The following is a 23337-nucleotide window of genomic DNA, read 5'->3' on the forward strand; positions in this document are numbered from 1 at the left end:
TAACGTGATTCTCTCCGAAGAAAACAAAAAAAAATGGTAGCACCATAGGAAAAATGTGCCCGCACTTCGGAGAATTCATTGAATCCAAAAGCCTACAAGACTTGGAATTCCAAGGACCCTCGTTTACTTGGCAACGAGGAGAAGTCTTCGAAAGATTAGATCGAGCGATAGGTAATGAAGCTTGGTGTCAATCATTTCCTCATTGCTTAGCAACACATCTCACTCGAATTAAATTCGACCATAGGCCGTTGCTTGTAAACATTGCCCCAAACTTTAAACTCTCTAAAAGACGGCCTTTTAGGTTTCTCGCTGGATGGACACAACGCCAAGACTTCCCAAACATAGTTAAAAATTCATGGAACTACAGTGGAGACATGTACAGCTCCTTAAATCAGCTCACTGTAGGTCTTAAAGTTTGGAACAAAAACGTATACGGGCACATTGGATTTCACAAATAGAAACTAATGAAATCTTTAAGCTCGATACAAATGAAACTTGAAAGATCATATTCGTATTCCCTAGCCCAGAAAGAAATGAACATTAGAGAATAACTAGAAAATGTTCTTAGTCATGAGGAACTATTGTGGAAGCAAATATCCAGATGCGGCTGACTCAAACTGGAGGATAGGAATACAAAATTCTTCCACAGCTGTACAGTGCACAGAAGGAATATTAATCGTATTACTGCACCTCAACATAAACGGAGACTGGTTGTATGACCCAGAAGACATACAAGAAGAAGTTGTTAATTACTTTCAAAAATTATATGGCGAAAAGCCAAGTAGATTAGAAAAGCCACCCCCAAGTCGCTTCCCTTCATTAGAAAATAGTGACATTGATTTTTTTACAAAAAGAAGTCACGAATGAAGAAATCAAAACAACACTCTTTGATATGGCTCCCCTAAAAGCACCTGGAAGTGATGGATATCACGTATTTTTCTTTCAAAACCAATGGGATAACATAGGACGAGCAGTATGTGCTTGGGTCAAAGATGTATTCAATGGGCGACCCATCGGCCAAGAACTTAACAACACATTAATCGTCCTAATCCCAAAGATTGCTCAGCCCGAAGAAATATCTCAATTTAGACCAATAAGCCTTTTGTAACGTCCTTTACAAACTAGTCATGAAAGTAATAGCCAATAGATTCAAAATAGTCTTATCTAAAATCATCTTACAAGAACCAGTTGGATTTATCACCGGAAGGAACATCACTGATAACATCATCATAGAACAAAAGGTCATCCACTCGATGCGTGGAAAAAATAAGAAATGGATGGCGATTAAAATCGACTTGGAAAAATATTATAATAGAGTCAGTTAGGATTTCATTGGAAAATCTATCCAAGCTGCTAGAATTCCAGATTATCTACGAAAAATTATTATGTCAGCCATCACAACGGCTACTATGCAAGTCTTATGGAATGAGGTACCCACTGAAAAATTTAAATCTGCAAGAGGAGTAAGACAATGTTGCCCTTTATCATTTTATTTATTCGTTTTATGCATGGAATAGCTAGGGCATAGCTTTCAATCCTCCATTTCTTCGAGAGATTGGGTCCCTGTAAAATTATCCAAAACTGAACCCAACTTGTCATATTTATTCTTCGTGGATGATTTGGTAATTTTCTCAAAAGCAGATATCAAACATGGCATGCTGCTAAAGAACATTCTTGACTAGTTCTGCAGTTTTTCAGGACACTGTGTCAACATAAGAAAAACTAACATATATTTTTTCAAAAGGAGTAGCAGAAGACTTAAGCGATAGACTTAGTAGGATCTTGGGGTACCAGAAAGTATAAGAATTAGGCAAATATTTAGGTATCCTTTTACTCCACAAAAGAATCTCTAAATCTACAGTACAAATTGTGATAAAAAAGGTCCGGTCAAAATTATGCAATTGGGACGCAAAGCAACTATCCATGGCAGGATGCTTTACCCTTATACAATCGGTTCTCTTAACTATTCCTAATTTTTTCATGCAATCAATGGAAATTCTAAAAGGGGTGTGCGATGAAATTGAACACCTAGCAAGACAATTCATTTGGGGATCCAACACGAGAGGTAGGAAGCTAGCACTTGTTGATTGTGGGACAATATGCCAACCTCGTACATGTGGTGGTCTAGGCCTAAGACGTTTACAAGACCAAAACAAATCCTTCTTGTTAAAATTAGGAATTAATCTCATCTCCAACCAAAATGCCTTATGGACGCGTGTGTTACATTCAAAATATGGAATGAAAAAGTTAATTCCAGGGAGTATAGGAAAAAGAAATAGTTCTGCACTATGGAAAGCAATTGAGAAGGTTAGACCTATATTAAAAGACAACCTATGATGGTTGATTAAAGCTGGAGCAGAAGTCTGCTGTTGGAAAGACAATTGGATTCCTACAGTTGGGCCACTGATCAAACATGTTCAAAATCCGAATAGACCAACAGATGATTGTTTGCTCGAGGACATGATAATAGCGGAAGGGGTCTGAAACCTAGAAGCATGCAGAGAAAACTTAGCAGACGAAATAGTACAAAAAATTATAGACATACCTCCCCCACATCATTTAGCAGGGCCCAATATTAAATGGACTCCTGCCTCTACTGGAAAATTCTCGATAAAAAATGCATACCAAATGGTAACAAAAAATTCATGGAATACTCGAGACACTAGGTGGAAGAAAATTTGGAAATATCTAAGTCCCCAACGTATTTGGTTCTTCTTATGGTTAGTTTGCAAACAACGACTACTCATGTAATGACCCAAAAATTCACGGGCATCGGAAAAGTATATTATCGGGCCTCTGTCTTAGTAAATTGAGTTTGAAAATAATTATTAGAAATATTTATTAGACTAGTTGTGTGTTTAATTAGGTTTTAGATGGATGAATTTAGCTTAATTAAGAGTAATTAGTAAAAGGATTAAACTACAATAGAAGTGAAAGTTTAATTATAGATTAAAATAAAACATGAGGGACTAAATAGGTAAATAAGCCAATGGCTTAAGTTTAGGCGACAATAAATGGAAAAATCTTAGATTTTTCTTGATTTATATTATAAAATATTATTAAATTAAAATATTGCAAATTATTTTAATTAAAATTAAGATAATATATTATAGGAAACAAATAAGATAAAGACAATTGTGTGGTGATAAAATAATACATGTGTAAAATATATAAAACACACTTGTAATAAAATAAAACATTTTCTTATAATTTAAGTAAAAGATATTTGTGAATAAAATATTATTATATGATTATAATAATAATATATTATTATTATTATTATTAACTAATGCATAAAAGAAAACAAATGAAATAAAAGAATAGAAAAAGACAAACAGAATAGCTAAAAAGAAACAGAGAACAGACGAAAAAGAAAGAAAGGAAAGGGGAAAGAAAAATAAAAAGGAAAACTAGGGATTTGAAGCTTGAAGTTTAATAGGTAAGCTAAATCAAGTCATTTTCTCATAAATTTGATGTTTTGGAATCCTAGAATGAAATACTCTTGGATTTAAGTTGAAATTTTGAAAGTTAATAGATTTTTGAGTAGGGTTTATGTTGAATAAATGATGGAATTGAGGGTTTATTTGATAGAGTTTCTAGTTAGAGTTAATAAAAGGATTAAATTGTGAACTAAACTATAAGTTTTGAATTTTAGGGATTAAATTGAAATAAATTCGAAATTATGAAAATATGATAAAATTAGATAGCTAAATGTGAGTTTGGTAGGAAATTAAGTAGTAAAAGGTATGGATTGAGAAAGAAAATATATAGGCTAGTTAGGATTAAATTAGAATTAAAGTAAAAGTTAGATAAAAATTTCAGCAATTAAATTGTTTTGTGCTAATGATTGTGAAATTATTTTAATTGTCCGTAGCTAATATCAAGCCTGAAGCATCGGCCCAAAAAGGAAAAGAAAATATCGTTGAGGATTAAATCCGAAGAGAATTCCGGTTTGTATTACTATAATTCAAATTATTTATTATTTGATGTTGAATTTAAATTTTGTGTATGGTAAGCATATAATAAGGTAAGTAACTTTATTGAATTGAATTCGAAAAAAATTAAATTGAATAAGGAAAATATGTGTTGGTATTGAACTGTGTTTTAATTAGTGAAGGGAAAAAGTATAATTGATATTGAAAATGAATTCTTGAAATAAAATTGAAAATTAGATTGTGAAATTTATATACCCTATTAACTAATTGGGCTGAGTCGGATATAATTGGCATGCCATAGGATTTAGAAGAGTACGGGATTTATTGGCTTTGCCGATCAGGCACTTTATGTGTCGTATCAAGCACCTCGTGTGTCGTTACAGGCACTTAAGTGTCGTATGCTGATCAGGTACTATGTACCGTTTTAGGCACAATGTGCCGTACTGGTGTGTTTGGGTTGGAATCCGTGTATCCGTCAAAGTCCAGATTGTTAATAGGGTGAATAATTGAAATGAGAAAATCAAATGAATTTGATCGATAGCCGTATTGAATATGAGAAAATTTAAAATTATGATAGGTGATTGAGATTGAAGAATAGCTTAATATTGTATTGTTGTTGTCAAATAATGAAAATTTATGAATAAATTGATATTTAAGAAATTGGAGAGTTACATGCTTGGTAATTATAATTCTTTATTTCTATTATAATTTGAATTATAGTAATACCACTGAGTATACAATACTCGCTGTCACAGTTGTTTCCGTCTGCGAGTTGAAAAGGGTCGAGTCTCGGTTCAAAGATCCGGGACAATCCCGACTCCTGCATAGAGATTTTGGTGATGTTTTCTTCCTTAAATGAAAGTGGCATGTACATAAGGATTATGATGGTTATTTTGGTATGTTATATAGTTTTGTTGTAAAGTAAGATATTATGTGTTTTGATGATTATATTAGTAAAATTGTAGAAGTCCTTTATGGCATTGGTATCAAATTGAAATGGCTTGATTAGTTTTATGTGTTAATTAGAAATGATAATAGGATTTTTATTAATTAAGTTGTTATGTCAATATGTCAAGTAAGATTTAAGTATATAAATGCCTTGGTTGAAATACTGGAATTGGGTTGCTTATGTTTTGAAATTTTGCAGGGGGTTTTATGTAAAAATAAGCAGAAATGCTGCCAAAATTTTTATAAAAAAAATGAAAATGAATGGAGTTAATTAGTGAAATTTATATGTATTTATGAATTATTTTAATATGTTGGTTATTTATTTGTAAATTGTTTGATATGTCCGGTAATGCCTCGTAACCCTGTTTCGACGACGGTTTGGGGTTAGGGGGTGTTACAGCTCACCAATTTAGAAATAGCACGAAGAGGGCTCAGCCACAACACCTCTTGCCCGGTCTGTCAACATAACACAAAAGATGTTCTACACATTCTTAGAAACTGCCCGACAACTAAAGAAGTTTGGTTAAACATTGTCCCTTTAAGCTGGCAAACCCAATTCTTTTCAAGTAATATTTTTGAATGGGTGAAGGAAAATTTAAGACATCACGAGTGGCTGACATGGGCTAAAGCTTCCTGGCCCACCCTTTTTAGGCTACTAGCATAGCGTATATAGAAGAATAGGAACCTATTTGTCTTTCAAGGTTTAACATGGAGTTTAGCATAGACCATCAAGATTTCTATTTGTTGAGCAAGACAGTATACCAACTCTCATGCGTGGGATCCATCTCAAGATTTAAATAAATAATTCGAGCAGAACTTAGAAACAGTTGTTGAGTAAAGACGTAGATTTAGGCTTTGTTTTTCTTTTAATTTAGCTTGTTTTTTCACCAAAAAAAATAGATAAGAGAGATTATTGCCTAGAGTTGGTATTGCACATAAAGTCTTCTACAAACTAGAATCATATTGTTGTTCCTATCCTCAACCATCGTTGCACATCCAAAGCTTTCATTTCTCCTCCTCTTTTGATTAATAGGGACAAATTCCTTTGAAACTCATTTCCTTTATCCTCCCTAAGCTTTGTCAACCTGTGATTATCAGCTCTTATGTCACTCGAGACCATGCAAGTTCCTTCTCTCCCAAAAGACATAAATTTCTAATAAATCACGGTGTCTTGCCCAATTTAGGTTTAAGATTCTCGAATATTGCTTCATTTCTTGCCTTCCAAATTCCGTATAAATGAAGATAATAGAACTCTCTTGCTTCCTTGGCACCAAGATCCTCCATCATTAGTCATTTAGAAATCCATTTCAAAACAATATTGAGACTAAAAGCTTGTATTCTCAAAGAAAGTGGTCCACCAAATCAGATTGTCCTAGCAAACTCATAATTAACAATAATATGCTTCATAGATTCTGAGTGCATGTAGCTTAGAGGGCATTCAACTGTAACAGAAACATTTCTCCTGATTAGCTCATCCCTTATTGGAATGCTTCCATGGCATATCATCCAAAGGAACACAATAATCTTGTAAGGGAGATTGAGTTTCCATGGATTAGACCACTTGATTTGATGCGGTCTCCCTTGACTCCCTCAAAGTTGTTGTAATTCCAAAGAACATAATAAGATAATTTAATAAAAAATTTCTCATTAATTTCAAATTTCCGAATAAATTTGTCTTTCCCTCCCAAAATATAAAAAGTCCTACTCATGATCTCTTGCCTAGGTTATCACCTAATGCGGTCTGATTTTTTTGTAATCCTATAATATGCCATTATTATGCATTAAGTCTCGACCATTATTATGCATTTTGCATGATCCTTAAGTAAAATATTGCATTTTAGTTTAGATTGCTTATTTTGAATCTCATTTGCATTTATTCATCTTTTTTTTCCCTTTATTTTATGTATTTCTCAATAATTAAATTTTAATCAAGTGTTTTTGAGGTTGAAATAGGTGCACGGAAGCTTGAAGCTAGAGTTTTGAAATCATCGAAAGATTAGACAAAGAACCGAGGCAAAGCATAGTCGAAAATGAGGAGTTTGGAGCCCCGACACAGCAATTTGGTGCCCCACACACGAGCAGCAGCGCCCCAACCTTAGCTGACACCCCAACATGAGAAGCGAAGCACCTACGTTAGCACCCCTGTGCCGAATCACTTCATTTTGACTTGAAGTTTCGCTTCATCATCAAGTGAATCAAATGAACTAATTCTAGGATCACTTGTACGTTTATTGAAAGTATAAAAAAAGTTATCATATCTTTATGAGGTATTTGCATAATTAATAAGTATTGCGTGTAGTGATAAAGTATATTGCATTTTCAAAAATAGAACAGAGTAATCACGAATCTCGAACATAAATCATAAAACAAATATGAAAAAGAAAAAAAAGTATTTGCATAATTACGTTCTTGACTTAATTTAGTAAAACAGATAGTTTGGGTTTTGGTTTACCGAAGCAAACCCCGCTTTTGGTCTCCATCTTCTTTCATAAAATTACTGAAATCGCCAAATGAAACCTCATCAATCATCACCCAAATTAGAAGTAGAGATCAAAACCTCGTCAATCATAATCATGGGTCAGGTAGACAGGCTGGGCCAGCCTACAACAGCTGGACCTCCATGTTAGAGATAAAGAAATACTAAGCCAAGCATATACGAAAAGAATTTGACAGGGTTAAGTTGAGTGGGCACATTTTCCATGAAACTTGCTTATCCATCCGATCACGTAAGTTGAAGATTCGAATTTAAATAGAGCTTGAGTCGAGAATTTTTATTTATTAAACAGTGGTTGACCAAGAATAGATTGATCATAAAAGTAAAACACTACTTCCTTGATCATCACAGCAATATCTGCACATGACGTTAGATCATATTAACCAAATGACAGCCGAAAATTAGACCCAACAAGTCGTGTATTTGTGTCTCAATTCCGTACACCTTGATAGCAGCCAAGAATCCAGTAACAGCCAGTTAAGATACCGAAGTGCAGGCTGAAATGGAAAGCTCAACGAGCATGGATAGCAGACCCTGACGTGGTCTTGAGAGAGACTGCACCATCAACTTTAAATACTAACACTGCTTTTCGGACTTAAGTTCAAACAAAACTAAAGTAAAATTTAGGAGTTTGATGAGCGTGACACCACAAAATTATGCTATCAATTGGTTTTAAGATTAACGAGTTTGATGGGTGTGGCTATATAAAAATATATATATTGATAAGAAACATGTCATTATATGTCTATATAAGAAATTTTGATCTTTGGAAGTAATGACTACCGTATTAAGTCCACAAAGAATATGTTAATTGAAAGGTTTGAAATTAAAGTTTTGGGTGTTGCAAATACTGTATTAAGAAATAAAATTTTAAGATGTCTGGTGGATTTTATCTCAATCTCACACAAATCTTCTTAAATATGAGAATAGCATTATCAAAACAATGATGAGCTTGAGTTTGAATCAAGAGAGAGAGGAATACACCAATTACATATTTGAGATACAAATTAGATTTTGGACTTTATTATAGTAAACAAATTAGGTATTTGGTACTAAAGATTTAAAATCCATAAATGGATATGTTAGACTTGAAGGAGTTCACTGTCGTAGAAATCCTTTATGGATATGTTAATCAACAATTGGAAGGGTTCAGAGTAGTGATATCATTAAACAATTTCTTTTTAATAGAGTTATTTTCATTGACCATGTAAAGCCAAGAGAAGATATTGCAGATCTGCTAACTAAAAGTTTAACAAGAGAGCTATATATCTAGTTCATTGAAGGGAATAGGCTTATAGCCTTTAAGAGACCAAAATTGATGATGATAACCCTACCTAGTTAACTTGAGAACCCAATATCTAGCTTCAAAGGGGAAATTAGGTTATATTGCATTTTAGTTGCCCCTGTAAATTATTATCTCTTATATATTATTCCTATGATGAAAATTAAAAGTTTTAATTGCAGAGAAATAAGAATGAGTTGTGCTCTTAATGATTTTCATACCTTGATGTCCAAGTGAGGTATAAATAGAATACTCTTAGTGAGAGACATATGGTCGCTTCTTTAGAAATTTCTAATCATTTGTATTCTCTAAAGTACTCATTGAACCAGGAGTTGTTCATTAATAAACACAAATGTGAGAACTAATGAAATCTTAAAGGAGGTTTTGATTTACACTACAGGTTTGTTAGTATTGACTCATGAGAATCCCACACTGAATGGGATTAATTAATTGTGGCCTCACCTTTACCGTATAAGAAGGTTTTAAGCTTTCGCTTTGTTTTATTCCAAAATTGTTCTCCCTTCTTATAGGTATACTTTGATATACTTTAGGAAATCCTTTAATTAAGGATTTTATTAGTATGTAAACCTCTGATATTAGTAAAGTTATCATTTGGTGTTGGTGTTGGAAGACGTAGGTAATTTGCTAAACCTTGTAAATTTGAAAGTAGTTATTTGTTGGGTTAATTTGCTACTCTTGGGTAGTCTCAATTTGGATTCGTTGTTCCCAAATTAGTATTGGTGTTCAATTTTGAAGTTACATTTGTGTGGGATATTACTCGATGTCTCCAATAATCGGTTTCAAAGCCTTAGTGAAGAAGTGTGAGATATAAGTATAGTTGTGTGAAAGTGCATGTCTAGGAAAAGTTTTGAATGAGAAAGATTTGGCATTTAAAAATGTTTTTATAACCCACTTCTCTTTCCTGCAAACTTACTTGGTACACTCACTATACTATTATCAAGTACTTATTATTGAATATTGTTAGTTGGTGTTAAAATGACATTGATGTTGACTTTTAAGCTCGTAATCTATATTAATGAGGACAGTAATGTCAAATGCAAAGTTTTCAGTGGAGTTGTTTGAGGAAACTGGTCATTTCGACATGTGGTAAGGTAAGGTATTAGACACTTTATTTCAACAAGGTTTAAACATTGCCATTGGATAAGATAAACCTGAAGAAATCGAGAATAATGAATAGAATCCTATCAATCGCTTGACATGTGATATGATTTGATCTTGTCTTTTTAGAAGCCAGAAGTATAGCTTCAAGAATAAAACTTCTACATATACGTTGTGGAAAGATATAAAATTATGAGCTTAATCAAATAGTCAAGTATAAATAGATATGAAACCATAATAATTACATATATACCATGGTTGTTTGAACTGGATTGGACTAATCGATCAGATTGGTTGAACGAAAAACGATTAGGGTATCAGTTCGGAGAGAGACATCAGACTGGTTGACTAGTGAATTGGTATGGATTGGTTGAACTAGCGATTGGGTTAATTTCTTTAATATTTTTATGAATTTTTAATGATTTATTTAATTAAATTGTATGAATCGATCAAACCGATGACATGATTGATTTCGCCACCAATCTAGTTCTAAAAACAATTATATATACAAACATGTAAGTGTTAATTTATACCATTTGGTCTATAAATAAAAGGAGACATAAAAAGAGACTATTAAATGATTAAAACTTAGATGATTAAGAGTAAATTACATTTAAGGTCACTAAACTATTAATAAGTTTACATTTTAGTCATTTAACTTTAAAAAGTTATAAAATATTCACTAAACTATTTGGAAGTTTTCATCATTAGATTGTTAAGTTTTTTTTTTATAAGTCCGGCTAACGAGCTCCAAACGATAATTGGTTCGATGGATTAGTACTCATCGATGAGTAAAACATACCTTAGATCTAAGTCCAATTGACGATCAGTGTTAAAGATCAAAGAAGAAAGTTGTTTGGTTTTCGATTCGTAGATTCATAACATTTAAAGTTGTTTCATAAAAAAAGTGAATTGTAGAAGAGAAAGGGATACGAGCTTTCGGTTGGTGCAAGCGATGCAAACAGAGAAGGCCATGCAACAACGACTTTAATAGTCTATTAATTTAAATGAAAATATTTTAATAGTTTAATGACCATTTTGTAACTTTTTGAAGTTGAGTGACCAAAACGTAAACTTACTAATAATTTAATGACCTTGAGTGTAATTTACCCATGATTAAAGCTTAAACGACTATGTACATGGAAAAAGTACTATAGAAACATACAAAATATCATTATTAAATTCTCAAATAATGAACAAGTTTTTTAACCAAAACATTTAACCATTTGATATCAAAGATTGTTAAAAGGGAGGATCCACTTATATCGATGTAAAACTAAAATAGTTTTACACTATTTCATATCTCTTGTAAGACTAATATTTTAAAGATTTAACCATTGAATTTATCGGTAAAATTGTACTTGTGATGCATATAAAATTTTAAATGAATATGATATTTATATAATATTGATTTAAAATACTATATATTAATATTTATTGAACGGTTAAAAGTTTTTTTTACATAAAACAAATAGTTATAAAATTTTAATTTACATCAAATTTAACATGCATGATCTATGTGGATGAAATATAAAATATGACTGTTTGATCATAAAAATATTAATCGTACAAAGGATACGAAATAAGGTAAAATTACTTTAGTTTTACATTGGTATAAGTGGATCCCGACCATTTTACCAATAAAGGCCCATTTCCAACTTTATTTCCGGAAATCGGCCACTTTTTTCATTATTTACTGGAATGGGCCGAAAACTCCAAAATGCGTCCACGTAGGAGTATTTTAGGGGAAAATTCTAGCAAAACGCGTCTCTGAGGGAGTGATTTTGCCATGTCAGCACAAAACGTGTTGACGTGGATGCGCTTTGCTGACATGGCGAAATTGCTCCCTCATGGATGCGTTTTAGCCCGTATTTTTCTAGGGTTAGGGCTATTTGCATGTTTAGTGCCTAAGGTTTGTGAGTTTAGGTTTTTAGGGTTGTAGTGTTAGTGTTTTGTTAAAATAATTTAGGATTTTATTTATTTAGGATTTAAAAATTTTTAAAAATAAATCAGGGTTTAGAGTTTTTTTAAAATTAATTAAATTAGGGTTTATGGGTTTTAAATAAAAAAATTAAATTAGGGTTTATGGATTTTAAATAAATAAATTAAATTAGGGTTTTTAAAAAAAATAATTTTTGTGTTTAGCATTTAGGGTTTTTGTAAAAGGGTTTAGGTTAAGGGTTTAGAGGGGTTTATATTGACAAGAAGGATTTTTTTTCTACAGTAGTTTTAGAAAAATTAATTTTGAGAAGACAATTCTGAAAAGATAATGTTAAAAACGCTTCAAATAGGATGCATAATCAGCAAAATTACTGAAAAAAGCTCCCACGTGGCCGCTCTTTTTCTACAGTAGTTCCTGTAAAAATAATTTTGAGAAGACGGTTCTAAAAAAATAGTGTCAAAAACATTTCAAGCAAGATGCACTGTTAGCAAAATTACTGAAAAAAGCTCCCACGTGGATGCTCTTTTTCTACAGTAGTTTTAGCTTGGCCTTAGGCTATAAATAAGTCAAATTTCATTCTCATGTTGCATAAGTTATAGCAAAAAAAATTAGAGAGGCTAAGCAGAATAAAAATTGAAGATGAGTGAACATATTAGTGTTGTTATTTACTCCGTGACACCGAGAACGGCGTTGTTTTTTTATTAGAGAGCACAACGCGACTGGTTTTTAACTAGAACATAGATTTGACAAAACTTCGTAAAAGAATTAGGCGCAAAATCTTCGGAACAATGCCAATGAGAGTTTTGTCTATTAAGTATCAATTTTGTGGTTCGGTTGATCCCGTGACATATGACTCATTTGATATCAAAGGTGGTCGTAGCTTGGAGATAATGGTGCAGACTTATCTCGCTAGTGGATCACCCTATCTTGAGTTATATGTACAGTTTTTATCGTCAAATGAAGCATTTGCTACTTCAACATCTACTGCTGTTCGAGAGGAATACACGACCCCTACCAGACACTCCGTTAGTAAGAGGCAGAACATAGAAGCGCCCGTGTTTGGTGGCAGTATGGAATACATAACTCATGCACGACACTCTGTTAGTGGATGAGACATGCACCTAGTAGGTCATTGTTCGATGCTGGAAATATGTATTAGCGAATGACATCAACTTCTAGTGATTGGCAATCCACATCTGATTGGGGACATTACGAAACATCCACAAGAAAAGATGATGTACTCCATACGACGTCCGCAGGTGAGGGGACCTCGTACGTTGCAGATGATGGTAGGTTGGATGATAAGTCTGATGTGGATCCACCTCAAGAGCCCAGGCTTGATAGTGCAGAAGTTGCATTATTTTCTGAACCGGAGCTTGTTCCAACCTAACCTGAAGATGGTGAAAAGGGTTTAGATGAAGATGAAGAAGAATATCCACGATTCATGGTGTACTCGCCTCTAGTCCACATGCATAATGTCGATCTATCGGCAGGTGATGCGTTAGAGTTTTCAGATCTACCACACAAAAGGCGTGACCCTACAAGTTCGTTATTGGATTCAGGTGAATTGGAAGTTGGTAAGGAGTTTTCCAGTAAGGATAATTTTCTTGGTGTATTGAAACAACATAGCATCATGAATGGGGTTACCTACAACGTGGTTAAATCTAAATCCGATAAGTTTGAAGCCAAGTGTGTTGTGCAAGACGATACATGTTCATGAAAAATCATGGCTTCGGTTAGGAAAAAGAAAAGACTGTGGGAGATAAAAAAGTACAAAGGTCAAAATACTTGTGTTGCCAGTACAGTATCACTAGGTGTTAAGGGTTTTTGAATAATACAGTTATTGCTTAATTTTACATTATTTAACATACTTCATTGACAGGTGTTTCACAAGATCATCCTAAGATGGATTCAGATATAATAGCTAGCTTAATACTACCGATTGTGAAGGAGGATCCCAAGACTTCTGTGTCGATCTTAATTGCCAATATTTGTAGCCGATTGAGGCACGCGCTTCTTACCATAAGGCTTGGATAGCTAAGTAGAAGGTGTTGAAAAAGATGCATAGTAAGTAGGACGTTTCATAGAATCACTACACTAAAACAGGCTTTTAGCGGTATTTTTAGTGGAGTTTGGACAAAAAACGCCGCTAAAAATTGAGCATTAGCGGCGCTTCTCATAAAACGCCGCTAAAAATCGAGCATTAGCAGCGCTTCTCATAAAACGCCGCTAAAGATCGAGCATTCACTAAAAATGAGCATTAGCGGCGTTTTTTGGAAAAACGCCACAAAAAATCTAAACCCAACGGCATTGTTTTTTGACCTTTTAGGCCTTTAGCGGCGTTTTTAAAAAAGCGCCGCTAATGCTCAGGCTTTTAGCGGCATTTTTAAAAAAGCGCCGCTAATGCTCAGAGCTTTAGCGGCATTTTCAAAAAAGCGCCGCTAATGCTCAGAGCTTTAGTGGCGTTTTCCAAGAAGCGCCGCTAATGTTCGGGGCTTTAGCGGCGTTTTTAAAAAAGCGCCGCAAAAACATTTTATCTGTCTATTTACTATTTAATTTGTTTAATTATATTAATTAAAATTCAATTTAATTTTAATTGAATATTTTTTAAAATTTGATAAATTTGAAATAATGACACGTAGAAATAATTTAAAATAAAAAACATAGAAAAATATTTGTTAAAAATAGAAAAAGTAAAATACTATTATTTAAAATCATTTTAAAATTTTTTGGGTACATGACTGATTGATTTTTAATTTATATATTAAATAATTTCATATATAATTGCAAAAGATACGATAGTATTAATTTTAAAATATTTAATTAATTATCATTATAGTTTAGGGTTTAATATATATGGTTTAAGGTATATGGTTTAGGGTATAGGGTTAATTTATGATTTAAGGCCGGCTTAGGAGTTACAATTTTAAGGTTTATAGATTATGGAATTAGGGATTATGGATTAGGGATTAGGGATTCTGGTTTAAGGGTTGTGTTTTAGGGGTTAGGGTTAGAGATTAAGAGTTAGGGATATATTTAAGGTTTATGGATTCGGTGTCAGGTTAGGGCTTAGGGTTTAGGTTAATTAGTATGTTTTAATCTATATTAAATAAGGTTTAGGGGTTAGGGGTTAGGGATTTAGGATAAGATTTAGGTTTTAGATTAATTAGTGATTTTTTAATTTATATATTAAATAATGTTTAGAGGTTAGTAGTTAATGGTTTAGGGTTTGGGGGTTGGGATTAGAGGTTAAGAGTTAGTGATTTAGGATTTAGAGATTCGGGGTCGGGTTAGGGTTTAAGGTTTAGATTAATTAGTATTTTTAATTTATATTTTAATTAAGTTTTTATATAATTGTAAAAGAGGGGTTAGGGTTAAGAGTTATGGATTTAGGGTTTAGGGATTTTAGGGTCGAATCAAGGTTTTGGGTTTAGATTAATTAGTTTTTTAAAATATATTTTAAAATTTAATCTAAACCATTTGATATATTTAAATATTAGTTTAAATAGAATTAATAAATAAGTTAAAAAAGTATTGATATATATATATGGATGGATATATATTTAGGTGCGTATAATTAATTATTTTGGATATATAGGACCAAAATTCTAAGAAATGAAATAAAAATACAAACAAAAAATACAAAAAAACCTAAAATTTATAATTTTATATAATTCTTATATTTTAGAAATGAAATAAATTAAAATTTTGTGGCCTTTTTTTTTTTGTAAAAAACGCCAGAACTATGCATTAAAACTTAATAAAACGACGCCGTTTATGATTAGAACTTTAATTTTTAGTGGCGTTTTTATAAAAAAACGCCGCAAAAGATAAGCAATAGCAGCGTTTTTATAAAAAACGCCACAAAAATTATTTTATTTAAAAAAAACGCGCCTTTTTATCCAAATTTTCCCCCGCTGAAACCCTTAATTTTTTCCCCTCTTCTTCGTGGTCTATGAGGATTTCGCTTCTTCACCCTTTTCAAACTCATTTCTTTCTCCTTTCTTTTTCTCGGATATTCTTTCTCCCTCTCTCCAAAGTTCTTCGATCCTTTCCGTCTCCAAAGCTCTCCAAAGTTAGCTGCATATGATTCGATTAGAAACTGGATATTGCAAGGTTCTCCAAGTTAAATAAATTTATATTTAATTTCTCTAAAAAAAGTTTATTACTATTTTCCCCAATCTCTTTCTCTCCCTAACAAAAAGGGGTCGTTTATCTTGTTCCGTTTCAATTTTTTAGGGTTTCGTTTAATCAAAGGCCTTTGAAGGAGGACGATTTAATGGCAGCGACGACGGCGCAAGGGATGGACCCAGCAGTACTAGACGATATAATCAGACAGCTGACGGAAGTTCGGTCAGCCAGGCCAGTGAAACAAGTTTGCTTGAACTCGAAGCACCCATCAAAATTTGCGGTAATGTTTTTGGGCTTTTTTTTTAATTTTTAACTTTATGTTTCATTGGGGATTGTTATTAGAAAATATTTTGTGGGTTTTTAAAGCTTACTTTATCGTTTTTCTGGAGGTGGAAATTGGGTTCCTGTTGTTTTGTTTTAACTGTTTGATTGATATATGAAGCAAATAAAATCATATATATGACATGTTTGAATATGATTGTAAACTCGGATGAATAGAAATGGAGATATCATTCAAATGGGACTTAATAGTAGTACCATCATTTTCCTGTATCTTAATTGTAAAATTTTTGTTTGTGTTTTTAGGTGACATACATGGGCAATGTAGTGATTTACTAAGGCTGTTCGAGTATGGGGGTTTTCCTCCTCATGCTAATTACCTATTTCTAGGCGACTATGTTGATCTTGGCAAGCAGAGTTTGGAAACTTCTGGAGATAACCGAGAAGTGGAACATGGTTTGTCTGTAAAATTGCAAGTTCAAAAGTTAATTCTCCAAGCTACATCACATGAAAATTTGTGCCAGAACTATGTTGGGTATGATGCTCTGCTATTTTACTACTTTCCTTGTTTATATTTGTGGTGCATGTCTGTCTATATATGTGTTCTAGAATTTTGTTGAAGGGTATATATTGGATTTTTATTTACATAGTAGGATATTAAAATGACAAACAGGAAGGCACCTCAACATATTTTGAGCATTATTTTTGGGTTCGATGAGCGACAAATGATGCTAATGTGGTGAGATTGGTGCAGTGAAGATTGCTCTGTAAGTATTTTTAGCTATGAACTGGAAGATTAATGATTCTTTATTTATTGAACTTGGTTCATTGGTGGTGTTTTCTTGGTGTGCTAACAAGGTAATGAGACCATGGTCTTCCATTTATGTGCAGATAATTTACAGCCATAATGTGAATCTGATGTCCATCTATAAGGGATTGTCAGATTAAGTGTCAACCTTAACTAGAAGATAAGTCATCAAGAATCCCTCTTGTTTCTTCAAAAACGGTAGTTCTCTTACTCTCTTAGACAAAATTTAATAATATTGTCTAGCATTGTAATTAAAAGCTCATTTTAAGTCCACCTAAAATACACGTCTTCCAATATAGAAGTTCTTAAGCTTTCTCAATTCATTTGCTCTTATTCAAAAAAAGTTTGGAAACATTTGCATGGCTCCTATGTTTTACTTTAAATGAATTTTCCACAATAATTTTGATTAGATTGTTGGGTTAACATGCTTCTTGCCAAAAGCAGCTAGATCATACATGACTGTTGGGTTAAAATATATGAGTTAAATTCTGTGAATTGAATGCTCCATGATGATTAGTTTTTGCTAAATCGGTTGGGATACTTTATTCTGCTCAGAGGATATAACCAGGCATTTCTGAATAGTTTTGCCATTATTTCTGAATCTTCTAAGCGAGTTTGTGACGTTCATATGGATGATACCCATAGGCCTTCGCATGGACAGTTTTTTAGGCCTTCGAATGGCTATTTCTTCTTATTTTTTTCTACGATTTTTTTGTGTTTTTTGCTTAGAAGGAAAAAGTTAGTTTGTCGAAGTATAGACCAGTAATAAAAAAAGTAATCTGCATTGCTACAGCATGCAATGGTAAGTAGAGTGTCTGTCGAAGTATAGACCAGTAATAGAAATCACCTTGGGGTAATCTAACTCCTGAAATCAAGTTCAATGAAGCATGTCATGACATGATAACAAACAAATTTCTTATACATAATTTTTTTCTTGATTTATTTATGTGTTCTTATTCTTGTAAAATTACATATACAACATGAATTAGTGTAAAAGAAAAAAATGATTCAAGGGTAGCGTTGATGAATTTGTTCACATTTTAATGTGCATTCGGTTTTACTAAGGATAGTTACTAACATATCCGGTTCGAATCTGGATACAATGTATTCTTGTTGAAAGTTTCTTGCTTATGAAGGATACCTTCTGAGAGGTTCTTTTCCCACTACTTTAAATATTTTGCTTGTTCTTCAAGCATTTGGATCTGATACTTTCATCGATATTGCAAATTTCCATCCTAAGTTTGAAATTTAAGTGACAACTTGTAATATACTCGGTAACATTTTGATGGTACTTAGAATAATAGTGCATAATGGTCATGTTCATCTTTTGTAGGTTACTTGTGTTGAAGAAGAAGTTGTCTGTCGAGAAGCCTACATTTTGCTCTATGCTAAACAGGTATACATTGGTTTTCAACTGTAATAGAAGTGCAAAAGCCTTGTGCAGACCACGAATTTCGATTCTTGACCAAAGTCCTAGATGACATAGACTTTGCCTCCAATCTTGAGGTGGAAAAGAGTGCCAATTGCAGCCAATGAAACTAAAGATGTTGCTGATAGAGCTTCAACTCAATTCTCTTGCGATGTGTATAGTCATAGGCAGGTTCAACTAGTCAGTCTGTTTCTCATATGTATTATTTATTTTAGTTTTGATTCCAAATTTTTATTTTTACTTTAATATTTACGACAACTTGAGTTCTAACTTTTGAATTTTAATTGTGTTATTTAATTTATTATTTTAAATTCTAAAACTAAATTCATTCATTTTATATTTAGTTTTAAAGTTAAAATTTTCATAAAAATTTAATTTAAATAATATTTTTTATTTATCCTTAAAAGTATATTTAAAGTTCAAATTTAAAAAATAAAACATAATATAATATTTATCATAAAAATAAATATTATTTGATTAAAACAATTTTTTTAAAGGTTAAAAACGCCGCTAAAGGTCATGGTCTTTAGCGGTGTTTGTGGGAAAAGCGTCACTAAAGGTCCGCTAAAGGTCTTGGTCTTTAGCGGCGTTTGTGGGAGAAGCACCGCTAAAGGTCTTGGTTTTTAGTGACGTTTGTGAGAAAAGTGCCGCTAAAGGTCTCAGTCTTTAGCGGCGTTTGTGGGAAAAGCGTCGTTAAAGGTCTTGGTCTTTAGCGGCATTTTTTTCTAAAAACGCCACTAAAGTTAGCGTCGCATTCTTTAGCGGTATTTTTTTCGGCGATTGTCAAAGCGCCGCAAATACTTTTAGAAAGCGCTGCTAAAAAGCCTGTTTTTGTGTAGTGAATGAGATGTTGTAGTGGTGTCAGGTGCTGGAGATGTACGTTCCAAGTTGCATAACAGACCTTGAAACGGGTCCTGCGTACTACAACAACTGCTTGCTCCGTGGATGCCAAGTGGTCAAGCCTCTATTTTGGAGCTTTAAGTAATATTAGGACGCATTTGTGTACTAAACGTCTGTTTTAGAGCTTTAAGTAATATCAGAACGCATTTGTGTACTACAAGCCATTGGTACAAATTGACGATACATTTATGTATGGTAGATATAGCCATCGGCTATTACTAGCTGTGGCACAAGATAGCGGTGAGAGAATCCTTCCAATTACGTTTGCAATAACACTAGAGGAGTCAGATGATGACTGAGATTTCTTTCTTTCTAGGTTGAGGATGCATGTCTGCCCCAACTTGATATCTGTGTTATATCAGATTGGGACACTGGAATACTAGCCATAATTGATCGATAAGGAAGCCTATGGGATTGCACACACCATCGGTATTGTCTAATGCACGTTGCGTCTAACTACTACGGGCAATATCGATCTACCACTGAACGACGGCAAGTGACTAATATGGGTATTTAATCTCTATTAATATAATTTTATTTGTAATATTCAATTTATTCTGAATGGAATAGCGGTATGTAATTTTCGCTATCAACTTATATTGACAGGGTACGAGATCAATAAGGACCACTTTCATGAGATGTTGGAGATTTTGCGGTCAGTTAACTATTAAGGAGCAGACTACCTCTGTAACATACCTTTCGATCAGTGGACACAAGCATACAACGACGACCTACGATATGATCATATGACCTCAAACCTAGCTGAATGCATAAATTTTGTTTTAAAAGGAACGCGTCATTTATCGATAACCTTGGTTGTGCGAGAGACATATTTTACTGTGCCGGCACTATTTCCAAAGCTAGCAGCAAGTTATAAAGGCCAAATGCAATGAGGCCATGTATGGTGCCGAAAAGTATTGTAAGAAATTAACAAGGCGAAGGCGTGGGCCAATACCATACACACAATGTGTCACGATCGCGACAACCTATGTTTTATGTGACGGAGTTTGACAGACCGAACCAAGGTATTACCGATTGACAGACCATACCAATACCTTTCGATCAGTGGACACAAGCATACAACGACGACCTACGATATGATCATATGACCTCAAACCTAGCTGAATGCATAAATTTTGTTTTAAAAGGAACGCGTCATTTATCGATAACCTTGGTTGTGCGAGAGACATATTTTACTGTGGCGGCACTATTTCCAAAGCTAGCAGCAAGTTATACAGGCCAAATGCAATGAGGCCATGTATGGTGCCGAAAAGTATTGTAAGAAATTAACAAGGCGAAGGCGTGGGCCAATACCATACACACAATGTGTCACGATCGCGACAACCTATGTTTTATGTGACGGAGTTTGACAGACCGAACCAAGGTATTACCGATTGACAGTATCGTGTATATCTAAGAAAAAAGACTTGCGACTGTGGAACGTTTGACGCATTTCATTATCCATGCGCTCATGCAATTGCTGCTTGTCAGAATCTTTGTTTGGATCTCATGAGCTATGTTGATGAAGTGTACAAAATAGAATACATGTACAATGTGTAGAGACATGTATTCCCACCAGTCCGAGATGAACGTAAGTAGCCGTCTTTATCGCTTGCTCTATTTAAGTTGTTATCAGATAGATAATTGAGTCACAAACCAAAAGGTCGACCTTGCTCGAGTAGAATACGTGATAATATAGATATCTAGAAAAGAACGAACCAACAGAAGTTGTGCGGATGATATAGAAACCCAGGTCATACAATTCGAGCATGTCCAAATCGAAATAGTTGATAATTGCTTAAATGAAACTATGTTGTATTATTTTTATTGTCTTATTTAAAAGAACTTCTATTTTATTAAATAGGAAAAAATATAAAAAACAATTTACTATTAAAATATTCAAAACAAATTTTATTTTATTAAATGAAACAATATAAAAATAGTTTATACAAATATATTAAAAAAATCAATATATGTGCCGATCGAAATCAGTTCTACATGGGGGTGGTTGACGGTTATGCGCTGAATTCCTTCTTGGTTCAGCTTTCGGCAGGGTTGTGGTTGCTCCAGTGAGGGTTGTGGTTGCTCCGGCGGGGGTTGTGGTAGTTCTGGTTGTGGGTGTTGGGAGGATGACCCACCTTGATAGAATAGAGCATGCGGAGGTGTTTGCATCACCCATGGTTAAGGTGTTTGAATCTCATAAGGCGATGGGGATTGAAAATGAGATGAGCTCCCCGACGGTGCCTCGTGCGATCCCTCCTACGACGATGGCCTATATATCGTCGGTTGAGACGGAGTCATCAGGAAAGGAGATGCACCCGACCATGCATTCTAATCTGGCATAGAACTGGGAAAAGGAAACATATAAGGGTTAGGATACATATAAGGGCTAGGATACACACCTGGCATTATCTGAATGGGCTGTGGTATGGGTGTTGTCGCTTGAGGCGTTGGGCCTGGTGATTGTGTGGGCACTGTTGATGGGCCCGTGCCGTCATCCATTCTCATTGGATTTAAAAGGCCCCATCGTTCCCTTTCGACACGAATTTGCTGACACATATGCTTTTGTAAGAGTAAATATGGCTTGCTATGGATCCTAAACCATGACATGTAATTCAGCGTATACGCTAACTCTAGAATGATGATCGATTCACGAGTAGGTATATGATCATACCGATTTTCCCAAATGTCAATATATTGTAAGAAGAATATCAGTCAATTCATATTCGATTACCGTAAGTAATATTTTGTGCTCACCATCGAGCACCTCAGGTGTCACGAGAATCAATTGTCGGAATCTAAATTGTCGCAACACTCTATCCATCTGGTGCATATCGACAGTAGCATAGTTGACCAATGGGACCTTAACATGCCAAATATTTAGATTTTGAAAGAATTCATCCGGAATTACTGCCCAAATTATCGGATCCTCGTATGGTGTCCATTGAAACTATATGAATGTGATAAAAATATTAGTTATATACATAATACTAAATACTAAATATGAAACGACTATGTTATGTATATATATTATTTAATACTTATATGTGCTTCCGACTGTTGGTCTAATATAAGCCGTATTTCTTCAAGAGTAGTAGGTATTCCAACATGACTTGCCAAATGTTTCCACCTAGTTAAATAAATTTTTAGCATAAAATTATATTTTAAATATATGTAATAATTGTAATATCTAATATAAATTTTACCTTGTTATGAGTGAGAATGTATATGGGTATTTCATTCGAGGACGTAAAAATGGAAAGTTAAACCAAGCCCATGATTGTAGTAGTGATAGGGAACCTCCGATTTTGGCTTTATTTGGTGGCGTCGCCCCACACATCTCCCGGTACAATGTTGCAACACGGTAGACCCTCAACTAAGTTCGTCAGCTGCTCTAAAATCAACGAGTTCTAGTAGCCACCTCAGATGTACGAGGTTTCGTGACAAGTCCAGCATCAGATAACCTCTAATGATCTCAAGGATGTATGTCCGAGCATATCGTATTCTTTCTACTTTAGTCGAATCATTAATCGGCTTCGAGAATGTGTATCGTAACCAGCCCATCTCAATTCGATCTCCGTAAATATTATCCGGAATCTCACCTAAAAGATCGTAGCATATGGCTCCCCAATCAGTAGATTGAACGGACCCAGTGAGTAAGGGCCCATCCACCGGAAATCCCAATTGTAACTGCATGTCCTCCAAAGTAATGGTACACTCTCCGCATGAAAGATGAAATGTGTGCTTCTCGGGTCTCCACCTCTCTATGAACGCGCTGATGAGTTTCGGGTCCAACTTGCACCCCCGCTTCCCTCAAGTAATTTTCTATCAACGGTGATGAAAGACCAGACATATTATGAATATAACATTGTAACACTCGATTTACAGAGCTATTATAAAAATTATAAAATAAAAATTAATTAAAATTAAATAAATGAAAATAAATTAAATAATATTCAAAATTGAAATTAACCCTTACCATTTTCATTTGTTCGACGGAGATATGTTTATGATTGAGACAAATTAATTCTCCAACCATTGCTAACACGATCAAATATTTTTAAAATTAT

General features: G+C 33.9%; 1 long non-coding RNA gene across 1 annotated transcript; it reads left to right on the top strand.

Annotated features, from left to right (window-relative positions):
• Positions 1–15682: 15682 nt before the first annotated feature.
• On the top strand, positions 15683–16819 carry LOC105799347 (uncharacterized). Its single transcript, XR_008188525.1, has 3 exons — positions 15683–15836; positions 15960–16131; positions 16437–16819. It is a non-coding gene; the product is annotated as an uncharacterized LOC105799347 (long non-coding RNA).
• Positions 16820–23337: the final 6518 nt, after the last annotated feature.

Source organism: Gossypium raimondii, chromosome 9 (assembly GCF_025698545.1).
Source record: "Gossypium raimondii isolate GPD5lz chromosome 9, ASM2569854v1, whole genome shotgun sequence".
In the NCBI taxonomy this organism is placed as follows: domain Eukaryota; kingdom Viridiplantae; phylum Streptophyta; class Magnoliopsida; order Malvales; family Malvaceae; genus Gossypium; species Gossypium raimondii.